The 18,355-nt window shown below is 39.3% G+C and overlaps 1 pseudogene; it reads left to right on the top strand.

Moving 5' to 3' along the window:
• Positions 1–134: 134 nt before the first annotated feature.
• Positions 135–10,356, top strand: LOC133819028 (cellulose synthase-like protein E1; annotated as a pseudogene).
• The last annotated feature ends 7,999 nt before the right edge of the window (positions 10,357–18,355 follow it).

The raw sequence follows: 18,355 nt of genomic DNA, 5'->3' as shown, positions 1-18,355 counted from the left end.
ATTCCCTTTCATTCAATGAACTGATAAAGAAGGTCATGTGTTAACTCTTTTACTCTTCTTTGTCGATATTAGGAAGGTCCCTTGGAAACTTCTTGATAAAATATCTAGTATATATAAATTTCATTCTTGCTATATTGTAGTGTTAGAGCCTATACGAAACTGATCAGTACTGACCACTAGCTAGACTCCATTAATGGAGGACTCTGATCAACCTCTTCATGTCTTCCGTGTCCATAAATCTTCCATCATCTTTAGCAGATTTCAATCTTTCCTTCATGTATTAGCAGTATTATTCTTGATCTATTACAGGGCCTCTTTCTTTCTCCAAAATGACATCGAGACCAGACGAATTATACCATCTCTACCATGGCTTCTTCTCTTTCTCTCTGAGCTGTGTCTCTTCCTTATATGGCTTCTAGCCCAAGCCTTAAGGTGGCATCCCGTTTCTCGTTCTGTATTTCCAGAGAGATTGCCAGAAAATGATAAACTTCCAGCTATCGATGTCTTTGTTTTCACAGCAGATCCAGATAGAGAGCCAACTTTGCATGTGATGAACACTGTCATATCAGCCATGGCGCTGGACTACCCTCCTGACAAGCTTCATGTGTATCTTTCCGACGATGGTGGTTCTGCGGTGACTTTGAATGGAATGAGAGAGGCTTGGAGATTTGCGAAGTGGTGGATTCCATTTTGCAGGAGGTTTAAAATCCAGAAGAGGTGTCCAGATGCTTATTTCTCATCATTAATGAATAATGATGGCCATTCGGAAAGTTTTGATGAGTTCACGACAGAACAAGAGAAGCTTAAAGCATGCTTTTTAATTTCTTTCGTTATCTACTTCTAAAATTTTACTACAAAAAACAGAAAATGTCTTTGTTCGAAATAGCTATGCTGGTATTAAGCAATATTTGTTACAGGAAGGATACCAAGTGTTCAAAGAAAGCATTAAAGGAATAAAACAGACCTTTGTAGATACTAGTGGCTTCACTGGTAAAAATCACCGATCTGTCATTGAGGTACTTACTTTCCTCTTGCCACATGTAAACAAAATTAGGGGGGATTAGAGATTCTGTTCTTACTATTATCTTTTATCAGGTGATCCAAGGAAATCCCAGTGACAACACAGAACAAGAAGAGATAGTTATGTTGCCTCAACTTGTATATGTTTCTAGGGAGAAAAGACCTTCTCATCCTCACCATTTTAAGGCTGGAGCATTTAATGTTCTTGTATGTTTTATTTCCTTTTTCCTTTACATAAACAACAACATATTCGGTATCATAATTTGTTTTTCTTCCGTAAATCATAAATCATTGAGCTTCGCTGATCAACCTGTTGCCACAGCTTCGAGTCTCCGGTGTGATAAGCAATTCTCCATACATACTTGCTCTTGACTGTGACATGTATTGCAATGATCCAACATCAGCAAGACAAGCTATGTGCTTTCATCTTGATCCAAAAATATCTTCCTCTCTAGCTTTTGTGCAGTTCCCTCAGAGATTCCACAACGTTTCTAGAAATGATATCTATGACAGTCAGTTAAGGTCAACATATTCGGTAAGCAAACAAAATCTTGTCATTATATTAGCTCAATTAGATATGTTGAAACATCATGGACTTTGTTATTAATTGGTCTGAATTCTTTTACATCTCTTAGTTGCTCTGGCAAGGTATGGATGGACCTGTATTGTCTGGTACAGACTTTTTCCTGAAAAGGGTGTCCTTATATGGCAGATATGTGGAAGAAGGTAAGGCCGTTGTTAAATTACATCTTTATATGACAGGATAATCATTTGTTAGCAATATGTGTATGTCTTACCTAAAAATAGTATCTTGAACTGGTTATCTGTTTTTATAAACAGGTGCTGATCCAATGGAACTGAAAAAGTATTTTGGGCCATCCAATGAGTTCATCAAATCTCTTTTTAATCACAAGAAGCCTAATGTAGCAAATATTAGAGACTCTTCTAATGCATTGTTACAAGAGGCCAAATTTTTGGCTTCTTGCACCTATGGAAGTGAAACAAAATGGGGTCAAGATGTTAATGTGTGACTTGCATTTCTTGACTGTTAGTTAAAACCGTTATCTTGGGCTGCAGACCAAGTGATTGTTATTATTCTGTTAAGTCAAGTTAAATCAAGTTAGTTAGTTAAGGTATCTATATGTCTTTGTAAGCCTTATATCTATAAAAGGCATAGATTATTTCAGAAAAAGGCCAAGAGAGTTTAGTGTGCTAAGAGGCTTTGTTTTTGTCTACTCTGTTCTTGTGGAGAAAGAAAACTAGAGTGACTGTAAGCTTTGGGGTTTTGGCCTGGTGAATGGCTTGTAAAGATCTTAGCTGGTGTATTCTAGTGCTGTAAATCTCTCTTCTTCGTACACTACTACAAAAACACCTTTTTAGGAAACTATTTTAGGGCACTCACCTAGATGCGAGTCCTAAAAATAAACTCCTGGACTTTTTAGGACTCGCGTTGCGAGTCCTTAAAAAATTTCTTTTAGGACTCGCATTGCGAGTTCTAAAAACTATGTGTGTCCTAAAAGTTTGAGTTTTTTTTTTTAAAGAAACACCTCCTAGACATTTTAGGACTCGCAATGCGAGTCCTAAAAGAATATTTTTAGGACTCGCATTGCGAGTCCTAAAATCTTATGTGTGTCTTAAAAGTTTGAATTTTAAAAAATTTCAAATTCTTTCCAATTTTTTTAAGTAAAATTACGATAATGTATTTAGGACTCGCATTGCGAGTTCTAAAAACTTATGTGTGTTTTAAAATTTGAATTTTAAAAAATTTCAAATTCCCTCCAATTTTTTAACTAAAATTACGATAATGTTTTTAGGACTCGCATTGCGAGTCCTAAAAACTTAGTGTGTTCTAAAATTTTGAATTTTAAAAAATTTCAAATTCCCTCCAATTTTTTTAACTAAAATTACGAGAATGTTTTTAGGACTCGCATTACGAGTCCTAAAAGAATGATTTTAGGACTCACATTGCGAGTCCTAAAAACTTAGTTTGTTCTAAAAATTTGAATTTTAAAAAATTTCAAATTCCCTCCAATTTTTTAACTAAAATTACGAGAATGTTTTTAGGACTCGCATTGCGAGTCCTAAAAGAATGATTTTAGGACTCACATTGCAAGTCCTAAAAACTTAGTGTGTTCTAAAAATTTTAATTTAAAAAATTTTCAAATTCCCTCCAATTTTTTAACTAAAATTACGAGAATGTTTTTAGGACTCGCATTGCGAGTCCTAAAAGAATGATTTTAGGACTCACATTGCAAGTCCTAAAAACTTAGTGTGTTCTAAAAATTTTAATTTAAAAAAATTTCAAATTCCCTCCAATTTTTTTAACTAAAATTACGAGAATGTTTTTAGGACTCACATTGCGAGTCCTAAAATAATGATTTCATTATTTTATGACTCACATTGCGAGTCCTAAAAACTTATGTGTCTTCTAAAAATTCGAATTTTAAAAAATTTTAAATTCCCCCCAATTTTTTTAACTAAAATTTTACTATTTATTACTTCACAAAGAAAAATAAAACACAACAGCCCATTCTCTCTCTCTCTCTCCTTGCTCTCTTCCCCCATTTCTCTCTCTATCTCTCTCTCAAGAACTCCACAACCAAGCAACGGACGGCGGTGCTCCGGCCACCCCTCTCCTACACGCGTCGGCGCAATGGACGCAGAAGGTCGGCGACCTTCGACCCCCGCGAGCCCAGCCCCTCACGCGCCGCCCTCCGCCGCCTAAAGTCGTTCGAAGTTGCGGTGGTGCTATTTTTCCCAAAGTCTTCTGAGTATTTTCCGACCGCCTCGAGCCACCCCGACCCAAACGAACACCACCAATACATTCCTTGTGCTTTGGGAATCAAAACCCACTAAATGATTGATCATTTTCCCGAACCACCACCGTGGGGTGGTGGCACCGCCGTTAATGTCGGAGCTCCAACGGGAGCTTTGGCTATCAATTAATTTTTTAAAATTTAAAAATAAGACTTTTTAGGACTCGCAAAAATTAAAAATAAGACTTTTTAGGACTCGCATTGCGAGTCCTAAAATCATTCTTTTAGGACTCGCAATGCGAGTCCTAAAATCTTACTTAAAGGCACTCAATGGGATTTTTTAAGGCTCTCAAATAGAGGACTCGCGCCCTGCGAGTCCTAAAATCTTTTTTAGGACTCGCAATGCTAGTCCTAAAAGGCCTTTTTTGTAGTAGTGATAGTGGATTCGACTAGGGAAGATAAGTTCCCTGCCTTGGATGTAGGAGTTCCTAATTGGAATCTCTGAACCAAGTAACTTTGTTTCTGTTTTCTCTCTTTCTGTCATTACTTTTCTTGTTCCTTTTGCTGTGTGTGTATTGTGTTCATTTCAGATATCAAGCAAAGTTCTCACAAGTGGCATCAGAACCAGGTTCCGTGGCTGCTTTGATATCAAGATCTCAATCAAGAAATCATCAAGAACAAGAACTCAGCAATGGGGTCACGCATAGAGATAGAAAAGTTTGATGGAAAAGGGGATTTCAACATGTGGAGAAAAAAGATGAGGGCTGTGCTGGTTCATCAAAAGTGTGCACAAGCTCTTTTGGGAGTGAAGTCTCTGCCCGACACACTCACAGCTGCCCAGAAAACTGAGGTAATGGAATCTGCTTTTAGTTTGTTAATTCTGAACCTTGCTGATAATGTCTTAAGACAAATTGATGATGAAGATACAGCTGCAAAAATCTGGTTAAAACTTGAATCTTTGTATATGACTAAGTCACTTTCAAATAAAATTTATCTTAAGGAACAATTGTTTGGTTTTAAGATGGATTCAACTAAATCCTTAGAAGATAATTTGGATGAATTTAAAAAGATAACAGTGAGTCTTGCTAATATTGATGAAAAAAATTCAGAAGAAAATCAAGCTGTTATTATTTTAAATTCTTTGCCTGGAAATTATCAAGATCTAAAGACTGCCATCAAGTATGGTAGAGATACTTTGTCTTTGGATGATGTTTTAGGTGCACTTAGATCAAAAGATTTGGAGCTAAATTTTGAAAAGAAGGGTACTGCAGAAGGCTTAAATGCAAGGGGCAGATCACTCAAGAGGAATACTTCTAGAGGGAAAAGCCATTCAAGATCTCAATCTAGGAATGGTGGACAAACTAAGAGGATATGCTGGCTGTGTAGAAAGGAGGGACACATAAAGAAACTCTGTCCAGAATGGAAGAATTCAAATGACAATGGTACATATAGATTGAATGGAAACAAAGCTGATAATTCAAAGTCTGCTGAAGGTCATGACAGTGCAAATTTGTCTGAAGGATATGATAGTGCAGAAGTTTTATCAATCTCTTCAACAAAGATACAACATGAATGGTTCATGGACTCTGGTTGCACGTTCCATATGACATACAGAAGAGAGCTACTCTTCAATTTCCAACCTGTGAGTGGTGGAAATGTAATCATGGGGAATGACAACTCATGTGAAGTCACTGGAATTGGAAGTGTTCGACTGAAACTTTGGGATGGTTCTTACAGAATATTAAAGGAAGTTAGGCTGGTTCCAAAACTAAGAAGAAACTTAATCTCTCTAGGAATGTTAGATAAATCTGGTTGTACATACAAAGGGGAAAATGGATTACTCAAGGTCATGAAGGGTGTTATGGTGGTTCTAAAAGGATGCTATCAGCAAGGGCTATATATATTACAAGGTGAAGCTGTAAATGGTGAAGTTGCAGTTTTAAATTCAGCACCAACTCAAACTTACTTGTGGCACAAGAGGCTCGGACACATGAGCTTAAAAGGCCTACAAGAACTAAGCAAACAAGGGATCTTGGAATCAAAACAGATTGGTTCAATGGAATTTTGTGAAACTTGTGCTCTAGGGAAGTCTCACAAACTGAGTTTTGCAAGATCTGTACACACTACAAAAGAAGTCTTAGAGTATGTACACTCAGACTTGTGGGGGTCACCTCAGGTACCAAATTCCTTATCTGATTCTCATTATTTTTTGTCCATAATTGATGATTTTTCTAGGAGAGTTTGGGTTTATTTCTTAAAACATAAGCATGAAGCTTTTAGTAAATTTAAGGAATGGAAAATCACAACTGAAAATCAATGTGGAAAGAAACTTAAAAAACTAAGAACAGATAATGGTTTAGAATTTTGTAGTGGTGAGTTTAACAAATTTTGTGCTGAGAATGGAATTATAAGACATAAAACATGCCCTGACACTCCTCAACAAAATGGATTAGCCGAGAGAATGAATAGGACTATCCTAAATAAAGTTAGATGTATGCTATCCGAATCGGGTTTGCCTAAGTGTTTTTGGGCTGAAGCTACTTCTCCTGCTTGCTACTTAATAAATAGGTCACCTTCTTCAGCTATAGGATTTAAAACTCCTATGGAAGTATGGACTGGTAAAAGTCCAAACTTGTCTCATTTAAAAACATTTGGTTGTATTGCTTATGTGCATAAGAATCAAGGAAAATTAGAGCCAAGAGCTCTAAAAGCTGTTTTCATTGGGTATCCTAGTGGTGTTAAAGGTTATAAACTATGGTTAATAAATGAAAGAAAATGTGTCATTAGTAAGCATGTTATTTTTGATGAAAATTCTTGCTACAAAACTAACTTGCAGGGACAAAATATTACTGAAAATTCACAGTTTAAGGTGGACAATAAATCTGATGCTGGTCTACAAGATCAGACATATACAAACTTTGATTTTTCAGGTAACAATGACACAATTAAGGTGGAGCATAGTGAAGAAAATCCAAGGGAAGAGCCTGCTGAAACAGAAATTGAAGTGGAGCAAGCTGATACCAATGAAGATCTAAGAGACTACTTGCTGGCCAGAGATAGAACAAGGAGAGAAATAAGGAAACCTGATAGATATTCAGCCCAGTTTGCACAATCCGAGATCACTGCATATGCTTTGAATATTGGGGACTCAATAGAGCTTGGAGAGCCAACCTCCTTTGCTGAAGTAAGCAAAAACAAATATAGAAGGGAATGGACAGCTGCAATGCAAGAAGAAAAGAAGTCCCATTGGAAAAACCAAACTTGGAAGCTTGTGGACAGGCCAGAAAATAAGAAAATAATTGGATGTAAGTGGATTTATAAGATCAAGCCTGCTATTCCTGGTGTTGAAAATCAGAGGTTTAAGGCTAGAGTTGTGGCAAAAGGATTCTCTCAAGTCGAGGGGGTTGACTATCATGAAGTTTTCTCTCCAGTGGTGAAACTATCATCTATAAGGCTCGTGCTTGCTGCTATAGCAATGCAGAATTTAGAATTAGAGCAACTCGACGTGAAGACTGCTTTCTTACATGGCAACCTTGAAGAGAATATATACATGTCTCAGCCAGAAGGTTTTGTCAAGAAAGGAACAGAAGGGAAAGTCTGTTTGCTCCAAAGATCTCTGTACGGATTAAAGCAGTCACCAAGAATGTGGTACAAAAGGTTTGATGATTTTATTCTAACCAAGGGATATAGTAGAAGTCACTATGATCACTGTGTTTATTTGAGAAAAATAAGAGAAGGTGTGATGATTTACTTTCTACTGTATGTTGATGACATGCTTCTAGCATGCCAAGATAAGGAGGAAATTCGAAAGTTAAAAGAGGTTCTCAAGGCAGAATTTGACATGAAAGACCTAGGGCCTGCTAGAAGAATACTTGGCATAGAAATCAAGAGAGATAGAAGAAAGGGACTGTTAAAACTATCTCAAACAGGTTATATCAAAAGGATTATAGAAATCTTTGGTCAAAAAGATGCTAAAACTGTTTGCACTCCTACTGCTGCAAATGTCAGATTAGAAGCTGTCAAAGGTGAGCTATCAAATGAAGAGGCTAAATATATGGATAATCTTCCCTATTCTAGTGCTGTGGGAAGTGTTATGTATGCAATGATAGGAACAAGGCCTGACATTGCTTATGGAGTTAGCCTTATTAGCCGATTTATGAGCAAACCTGCCCGATCTCACTGCAAGCTGTTAAGTGGCTGCTGAGATATTTGAAGGGAAGTTCAGAACTGGGATTAGAATACAAAAGAGGAGAAAAAGAAGTTATAGGCTACTGTGACTCAGATTATGCTGCTGATCTAGACAAAAGAAGGTCTTTAACTGGTTTTGTTTTTACATTTGGTGGAAATGTCATCAGCTGGAAATCAAACTTGCAACACATTGTGGCTTTGTCTACCACTGAAGCCGAATATGTGGCTCTTACAGAAGCAATAAAGGAAGCAATATGGCTGCAAGGTATAACCAAAGAGCTGGAACTGAATTCAGCAGATACTAAGGAGTATTGTGACTCACAGAGTGCCATACACTTGTCCAAGAATAGTGCTTACCATGAAAGGACAAAACACATTGATGTTAGGCTGCACTTCATAAGAGATGTAGTGGCACAAGGAGAGATAAAAGTAGAAAAGATATCTACTTTAATTAATCCAGCTGATATGTTAACCAAGGGAATACCAACAAACAAGTTCAAGGAAGCTTTGGACTTGTTAAATGTTGGTCCTACTTAGTTACTACAGCTGGAGCAGGTTTCCCTATGTCGATTCCAACTAAGTCCTATAGAATTGCCAGTCAAGGTGGAGTTTGTTAATGTGTGACTTGCATTTCTTGACTGTTAGTTAAAACCGTTATCTTGGGCTGCAGACCAAGTGATTGTTATTATTCTGTTAAGTCAAGTTAAATCAAGTTAGTTAGTTAAGGTATCTATAGGTCTTTGTTTGTAAGCCTTATATCTATAAAAGGCATAGATTATTTCAGAAAAAGGCCAAGAGAGTTTAGTGTGCTAAGAGGCTTTGTTTTTGTCTACTCTGTTCTTGTGGAGAAAGAAAACGAGAGTGACTGTAAGCTTTGGGGTTTTGGCCTGGTGAATGGCTTGTAAAGATCTTAGCTGGTGTATTCTAGTGCTGTAAATCTCTCTTCTTCATAGTGGATTCGACTAGGGAAGATAAGTTCCCTGCCTTGGATGTAGGAGTTCCTAATTGGAATCTCTGAACCAAGTAACTTTGTTTCTATTTTCTCTCTTTCTGTCATTACTTTTCTTGTTCCTTTTGTTGTGTGTGTATTGTGTTCATTTCAGATATCAAGCCAAGTTCTCACACAAGATGTGAGCTAGCCTTGGTTTATGGACTTGATTTCATTTCTCAACCTTTTCATTGATTATAATTTATATTGACTTATTGATTTCTTCTCCTTGAAATGGGAACCACAGGTTGGTTTTCTGCATTATTCAGTAGCAGAAGATTACTTGACCGGCTTCACCTTACAATCCAAAGCCTGGACTTCAATCTATCTGAGCTCATCAACGCCGCAGTTTTTGGGCTCTGGTGTCACAAATTTGAATGATCTGTTGACTCAAGGAATAAGATGGAGTTCAGGGTAGGTCGAAGTCGGTATCTCAAAGTTTTGCCCTTTTGTTTATGGTCCCTCCAAAATGTCCTTTCTTGAGAAAATGAGCTATGGATATCTCTCATTTTTTCCCCTTTACTTCTTACCTTTGTGGTGTTTTGCTACTGTTCCTCAACTCTGCTTGCTGAGTGGTATTCCTATGTATCCTGAGGTAAATATCATATACACCACTCGTTATCAAAATAGTAATATCAAAATCACTATAGAATTCCCTAACAATAAATCTACCTTCTCTAACAGGTTTCAAACTCATTTTTCATTATATTTCTGTTCATCTTTGCCTCCTCACTTGTTCAACATTCTTTTGAGGTCTTCATCAGTGGCTCGCCTCGCTCAGTGATAAATGAGCTAAGGTTATGGATGATAAAATCAATCACATCTCATCTCTATGGGAGCTTGGATGCTTTCATGAAGATGATTGGTATGAGGGAAGCCAGTTTCTTGCTCACCAACAAAGTTGATGATGACGAAACAGTTGAACTATACCGAAATGGAAAATTCGATTTCAGAACACCAGCTATGTTTCTTGTTCCGCTGGTTGTTCTAGTTATCCTGAACGTGGTTTCTCTTCTTGTGGGAATCACTAGAGCTATCCTTGTTGGAAATTTGGACAAGATGTTTCTACAAGTTTTCTTGCCTCTCTATATCTTGGTCATAAGCTACCCCATAATAGAAGGGATGGTAATAAGGAAGGATAAGGGACGAATTCTAGCATCGATCACAGTATCATCTGCTACATTTTCTATGATAATTTTCTTCCTTATGGGGCTTAGATTTTTCATGTACTAGTGCTTGTTTTTACCCTTTTTTTTAGTTTAGTTTTAATAAAGAGAAGCTTTTCCTTGCCTTCTCCCTGTCTCAACGAGATAAAGATTATAAATTAGGAGAATATTTAAATACTACTACTTGTGGGACTGTTTTATGTATTTAGTTATTTTAAAAGGAAATTCATTGAGGCTAGTTACTCGCTCATGGTATTTGACATATTTAAATTAATAACTAAACAAATAAAATACGACAAATAAATTTTGATGAAGTTACAAATAAATAATGAAAAGATATGCACGTAAAAATTAGCAATTGTAACATGATAACAACTTTTCTCTTTATTGGCTATATAATAATAAAAGGAATTAAAAGATTTAGTCAAACACTCTCCATTGTCAACAGATATTGTGTTGTGTTCTTATAAGATAACAGGACGAGGAAGGAGAGTGCATTTCATTTTATTCCTTACGAGAAAGAACTCCCATACCACAAATAAAATGGTTCAATGCTCAATAATGAAACTCCCAAACATCCATTAGATGTATCTATATTAGACTTTGAATGTGGTCTCCTCAGATATTCGTCTCACTTAAGTAATTGTGTATATTTGAATGTAGTTTTACATAAAAATAAAAATAATAATAATGTAATTTATATATCATATCAATATACATATACATATACATATAACTGAGATAATTACAGTTATAGATAATTTTACATCATTTATAAATAAACTAGAAAACATAACCGCGCTTCGTGCAGTCTTTTGTAATAATTAAAAAATATTTTTTTCTTTTAGAGATTGTATAGTAGAGATTCTTTTTTATCCTACTTGTACAACATACTTCTTTCATGGACACGTGAGGATGTCTCGACCATAGTTTTTTAATATTGATATTCATTGTATAGCAAATCTCTTGTAGGTTTTCGAAAAATTCTGAATACTAATTTGAATATAACTATTAAGAATTTGAATAAGTCAGTTATGACACTATTAATTACTTTTATATTTTTTATTATTTATCCATCAAAGTTATTAAAAAAATAATGTGGGAAGAGTTTTTAATTTTAGATATTTATAGATATTTAGATAGTTTATGTTGACGCGGTTCTTCGGCAACAGATAATTATATGAATAAATGGGATGGATTAGTGCTAAATGATGAACCATAATATATGAATAATCTCAAAGGAAGGTTATAACTTGTTTACTCTTTTTAGGTGGTTCGAAGGTTAAAATCCCTCTAGTCCACCAGTCAATATTATTGATATATCTCTGGTATTCCTTACAGGGTATTTCTTTTCAAATTAGAAGCCAACCCTTTGCAACACCCAGGGTCTCTATATTTATAGGGAGAGGACACCTAGGTGTTGGCAAAGGGGTTCATCCCGTGACCTTCTTACCCATCATGTCACTTCTGTAACATTCATGATTAATTCCTAAAACCTGACAATGAAGTGTGGTCTAATCAATAGGTAAGGGGGATAATGGGCCGCATGGCCCAAACCAGTCGTGGGGTGCCTGAACACGCACGTTTATGCTGTGTGTCCGAGAATTCAGGAATGGAGTAGACGTGTGATGTCTGATATGCGCACGTTTACATTGTGTGGTTGACTTTATAAAGGGTCGGAGGTGTCAGCTCCAGAACGTACCTCGAGCTTGATGTAGTCTCAGCTCGTGGTGTCCACACTACTGACCCGATGTCTTTGAGTATTCTTACTAAACCTTTGGCTACCTCGAGCTAAAGAGGTAGAGACTCGTAATAACAGCTCCAGGTAGGTGGCTTCCACGTGGATGATAGGATTATGCCCTTTTCCAGCTCGCTAATAACCCGTGGATATTATTTAGGGCGTACATTTGCCTCCCAAGCCCCTGCTCGTGGCATATGACGTCACCTGTGGCCACAGTGGGGGCTTTTAGGCTTCCTTGTAGACTCTTCATGTCCCGCCCATTGCGCTGGTATCGGATACGTGGAGCATCATGGTTGGTGACGGTCCGTCTTCCCAGAACCGCATTAAATGGCCTAGCCTATCTTTTGCCGTCATTTCGTCTTTCGAGTTGTGATCCTCGTATCTCACATCAAGACGATCGAACGGCCCTCATTCTTTTGCCTTTTACGTATATATAAGGTTGGCCACCTTTCGCATGAGCCACCTTTTTATTTGAATTTTTTTCTCATCTTCTTCCTTCTCTCTTCTCAATTTCAAAACCCTTTTTTTTCTTCCGGTCATTGTTCCAGACGTTCCTGAGTTCCAGACACGAGGGTTCTTTCGAGACTCCAGTTCTAAAGATTCCACTAGGATTCCAACTCCTACGCTCTTTTCAGTCTTTACGCAGCAACAAACTTCTGTAAGTCCTCTGTCTGCTGTATGCTTTAAATGTTTCCATTTTTCTTTGCTGGTAGTTTGTGCGTAGGTTTTTATCCTAGGGGTATCGACCGTAGGAAAGAGAATGCTTAGGAACATCACTCATAGGACAAAATTCTGGGGTGATTTTTCTGGGTTATCTTTTTAAATGCATGTTTGGAGAGGCGAAGGCAACATATTTCTGGGGTGCAAAAATCGAGTAGCTTAGGGGAGACGCTTCATAGGCGGTTTTGCCTTTCGAAACTTTCCCTCCAAGGCAAACTTTATCCTGACCCTCCTGACACACGGATCCCGAGCAATCAGGGACCCGTTGGGAGCACAGGCGCGTGTTCATAGAACCGCGTGGTCTCACTCGCCGCGGGCTGAGATTACCTCAGCCCGTGTAAAGGAAACCATTCTTCGTGCTAGATTCTTTCTTATGCTTTGGTCTCCTTTTCTAAACTTTCTTCATCTTTGTTCGTTAGGCGACCAGATGGGACCCAGGAAGAATATGCCCAAGAAGAGTGCCGGCAACTCGTCATCCCAGCAGGCCAGCAAGGGGAAAAAGGTGGCAACTGACTCTCCTATTCCCCACTTCGGTCCCACTGTGGAGAAGGAGATCGAGGTGGGACTTGACGCCTTCTTCAAGGCCGAGAAGATTTCCTCGAAGGTTACAACCCAGGGGAAAGTCAATAAAATCATGCTTTCCCAAAACATCGAGATAGGGAAGGGCGCCCTAGTCGTCCGTCTCTCCCTTGAGGGCGAGCGGAGCTGCGCACCGCTCGATGAGGAGTTCGCGGCCTGGAGCGACGAACACCTCAAGGCTGGGGCCTTTCTCCCCCTGGACCAGTACTTCGCGGATTTCCTGAATTTTGTGAAGCTGACCCCCTTTCAACTCCCCCCTAACTCCTACCGTCTGTTAGCGGGGTTGAAGTACTTGTTCCTGAAGCAGGAATGGGAGGTCCCCACACCGGCGAACATCCTCTACTTTTTCTGCCTCAAAGCCAGCCCGGACCAACAGGGGCGAGGTGAAGGGTTCTACTACCTGACCCATTTTCCCAACTCGGTCGCGGTCATCGAGCTGCCCAGCCACCCCAATGAATTCAAGGATCAATTCTTCATGTCAACAAGGTTTCGCAACTGCAAATACCATTACTTCAACCGTCCTCGTAAGTTCCTTCTAACTTTAGCTCGCAAGATCGTCACTGATTAGTTTCTTTCCATTCGTTATTGACTTGAAAACTATCGTGCAGCTATTTTCGTGAGGACGGCTAAGTCGGTGACCCTTGGGGGTCAGTACGAAACCTTGGCAGGGCTCCCCCCAAGTGAAAAAGACTACCGCCAGCTCGTGTTTGATGAGACGATGTTGGCGTGTAAGTTAATTTTTCCGGGTCAGACTCTGGCCTTGAGGAGGCCACGGACCATCCCCACAGCTCGCGAGATGGCACCCATCCCCGAGGAGGAGGCCGCAAATGAGGACGAGGACGAGGAGGATGAGGTGCCCCTCGTGCACCGAAAGCGAGCTCTTGAGGTCTCCCAGGAGGTCAATGTAGAGCGGACCCAGTCTGGGGCAGCATCCGGCCCCTCCGGCCAAGGTAACCCTTACTTGTTTCGGGATTTAGACAAGGTCGCCGTAGACCTACGACTTGCTAGGTTTAACCCCAGCCAACTCGTTCACCGCCACCAAAACGACCCAGATCGCAACATCACTCTACTCCAGTGTGTTGACCAGCTAGTGTTGTGTCATGACATGGGCTGCCCTAGGGGTATTGTAGTAGTAGATAATACCCTGGCCTTTAGGTCGACCTTCTTTGAGGAGTACGGGACCAACCTTAGGTCGTGGCCCTCCATTCTGGAGGGTTGTAACGACCCACTAATCTAGACTACTTGGACCATTAACGAATCTATACATAAAACTTACATTTTTGCGGAAATACCATAATTTTATTGAAAACTTATGGAAACAAAGGTTACTTTCATAAAATAAGTAGGATATGGGTACCCATTGTCTTTAAAACAAAAACATACTTAAAGTAAAAAAAAGTTACATAGAAAATGCGGAAAAATACATTTAAAAACCATAAAAACATAAATAAGACTACATCCTCGAATCGAATAACGCTCGGCCCCTTGACTCCATTCACCATCGATACACATCCTCTAAGCGTCACGAATCTTTCCGCCTCTAAAGCTTATTTCCTGCACATAAACAGAAAGGAATGAGCCTAATGCCCAGCAAGGAAAATCTAACACATAGTCATAAACATAAACATAACTTCATAATAACGTAAAGACATATCATAACACATAATTCACTTATTATAATGGCCATTATTACTTGGGGTCCCATAGACTAAACAAGCATATGCCCATGGGATTAGTGGGGTCCTACTAGCTAAGTAGGTCATATGCCCATAACCCATTTGGGGTCTTGTTAGTCATATGGGTCATATGCCCAAGCCTACAAACATACACATATACATATCATAACACTTTTAATAACATAAAACATATAGACAACATAAGCACATAACATATTGATTCTAGCCTATTTTCCTTACCAAAGTTACCGGGATTATGGACTGAGTTGGGACTTTTGGAACACTCCTAAAACCATAAGAAAGAGTGAGTCTAAAGAAAGGAGATGAAATGAAAGAGATGGAAAGACTAAACCATAAAAACATACTTACCAACTTATATGCTTAAGAGCTTGGATTCCCTAACCAAAATAAGAATAAGGTTAGGGGACTGAGTAGAAGGTTTTGAAAAAGGAAATAACATAAAAATACAGAAAAGAACTAGAGTTTTGGGTTTACCTCAAAGATTGCAAGATCAATCTAACATCCACCGAAATACTATAGCACTCACTTCCCAAAGTGTTTGATAAGCTTATGATGTTTAAGCTTATAGTTTTTCCCCAAACCAAGTGTTTACACTCTCACACTCACTTAACACTAGCAGCCTCTGAACTTAGAGCAAATGGTGAATAATGGCTGGGTACTAGGTCCTATTTATAGAGTTTGGGAATGAAAATATCTTGATTTTACTTGAATAAAAATAATGGCTTTTTAGGTGAAAATCATTTGAATAATCGTTCAGCAGAGGCTGAAGACTCGTTCAGAAGATGCTGGACTGTTGAAGGAGTTTGAATGGCTGAAGGGAAAGGAATTCAAAAGTATTTGAATTCATGCTGGTGGAGGCGATATATCGCCCCCTGTAGGCGATATATCGCCTGGGCCAGTATGCCCGAGGCGACCGTGCATCGTTTCGTGTTTTCCGTATCTACGTGATGCGACATATCGCCCCCTATAGCTGCGATATATCGGCACACGTTGAATATTTAAACACGAAATTACACATTTTTAGCTAAGTTTGAATGGAGTAAACAGCCTTGACTAAGCCCTCAACGTACACAAAGCTGCTGACTGACCCTATAACATTCAAACTTTACTCCTTATTATATTTAATCCTCAAAAATCTTTAATCCTTAATCACCATTCATAACATGTGCTTAAAATCCTATTGGTTGATGTCTAAACCTTATAATATAGTAAATATAATCTTTAATATCAGTCACATTAATCAAACCTTAGGTTAACTTAATATTCTTAAACTATAGATTAAACTTAGAAAATCTATAAGTACTACTATGAGTGTCCAATTAATTCCCAGTCTGAACCAAAAATCCATAGTAACAAAGATAATGCTATAAATACTATCATACTACTATCTATCTTAGCTAAGTAAAGTTCTTGGACTCTACAATTCTCCCCTACTAAAAAGAATTTCGTCCTCGAAATTTACTTACCAAATAATTCCGGATACCGGCTCTGCATGTCCTCTTCCAACTCCCACGTTGCCTCGCGTTCAGAACTATTGCTCCATAGGACTTTAACTATAGGAAAGCTCTTGGACCGTAACTGCTTCATCCCCCTATCTAGGATGCTAACCGGTCGTTCCTCGTAACTTAAGTCTTTCTGGAGTGCTATGGTATCGTACTTGAGGACGTGAGATGGGTCTGACACATACTTGCGTAACATCGAGATGTGGAAGACGTTGTGACTATCGGCTAGTGCTGGCGGTAGGGCTAGTCTATACGCAACTGGTCCCACTTTGTCCAATATCTCAAAAGGACCTAAGAATCGGGGACTGAGCTTGCCTTTCTTCCCGAACCGCTTGACACCCTTCATAGGAGATATCTTCAGGAAGACTTGATCTCCAACTTGGAACTCCACATCGCGTCGCTTGGTATCCGCATAGCTCTTCTGTCGGCTTTGAGCAGCAAGCATACGCTGTCTAATAAGCGTTACTGCTTCTTGTGCTTGTCTAACAGCTTCGGGCCCTAGAAGCTGCCTTTCTCCTACCTCGTCCCAGTGCAACGGTGATCGACACCTTCTTCCATATAGCAACTCATAAGGTGCCATCTCGATCGTTGACTGGTAGCTATTGTTGTACGAGAACTCGATCAGCGGTAAGTACTTGTTCCACGATCCTCCGAAGTCAAGTACACATGCGCGTAGCATATCCTCTAAAATCTGAATTGTACGCTCAGACTGCCCATCTGTCTGAGGATGGAAAGCTGTACTAAGACTTAACTTAGTACCCATGGCTTGCTGTAAGCTTCTCCAAAATCTTGACGTAAACACTGATCCTCTATCTGATACTATCGTCTTGGGGATTCCATGCAATCGTACAATCTCTTGAATGTAGATGTCTGCATATTGGTCTGCCGTATAAGAAGTCTTAACAGGCAGAAAATGAGCCGACTTGGTTAGTCTATCTATGACTATCCAAGCGGAATCATTCTGCTTATTCGTCTTTGGCAGACCCGTTACGAAGTCCATGGCTATATCGTCCCACTTCCATTCTGGTATGCTAAGTGGTTGCAATAAACCTGCAGGTCGTTGATGCTCCGCTTTCACTTGCTGGCATACCAAACACTTAGATACATACTCCGCTATGTCCTTCTTCATCCCTGGCCGCCTTGATGCCATGAGTCATCTTGGTAGACCCTGGATGAACTGAGTACGGAGTATTGTGCGCTTCTTCTAGGATCGTCTTCTTTATACTTTGATCACTTGGCACGCATACCCGATCCTTATATCTTAATAATCCTTGGATAGATATTGAGAAATCTGTATTCTTGCCTTCTCTGGCTGCTTCCATATGTGCTGCTAGCGTGTCATCATGTCTCTGACCAATCCGTATGTCCTCTAGCAGATTCGATTGGATAGACAAGTTAGCCAGCTTGTCTATAATCACATCTATTTCGGCACTGATAAGCTCTTGCTGTAGAGGCTTTTCAATTCCGGATAAGGCTGCTAAGTTCCCATAGCTTTTCCTTACTAAGTGCATCGGCAACTACGTTCGCCTTCCCTGGGTGGTATAGGATTTCGTAGTTGTAATCCTTGACTAATTCCATCCACCTGCGCTGCCTCATGTTGAGCTCCTTCTGCGTAAAGAAGTATTTTAAAATTTTGTGGTCCGTATAAATCTCGCACCGTTCTCCGTAAAGATAATGGCGCCAGATTTGCATCGACCACCGCTGCCAACTCCATATCGTGAGTTGGATAGCGTTGTTCATACTCCTTCAACTGTAGTGAGGCGTAGGCTATCACTTTGTCGTTTTTGCATCAACACGCTTCCCAATCCTAGCTTTGATGCATCGCATTAGACAACGAACTTATCGTCGGGTGTCGGTACACTAAGTACTGGTGTTGAGCAAGGCTTATCTTTAAGTAACTGGGAGCTTTCTTCACACTTATCGTTCCAGTTAAACTTTTGTTGCTTCCGGGTCAGGTTGGTGTGTGGAGTGGCTATCTTAGAAAAAGCCCTCTACAAC

Source organism: Humulus lupulus, chromosome 2 (genome assembly GCF_963169125.1).
Source record: "Humulus lupulus chromosome 2, drHumLupu1.1, whole genome shotgun sequence".
In the NCBI taxonomy this organism is placed as follows: domain Eukaryota; kingdom Viridiplantae; phylum Streptophyta; class Magnoliopsida; order Rosales; family Cannabaceae; genus Humulus; species Humulus lupulus.
The sequence above is the reverse complement of the archived record's forward strand: the minus strand, read 5'-3'. Positions and strand labels throughout refer to the sequence as shown.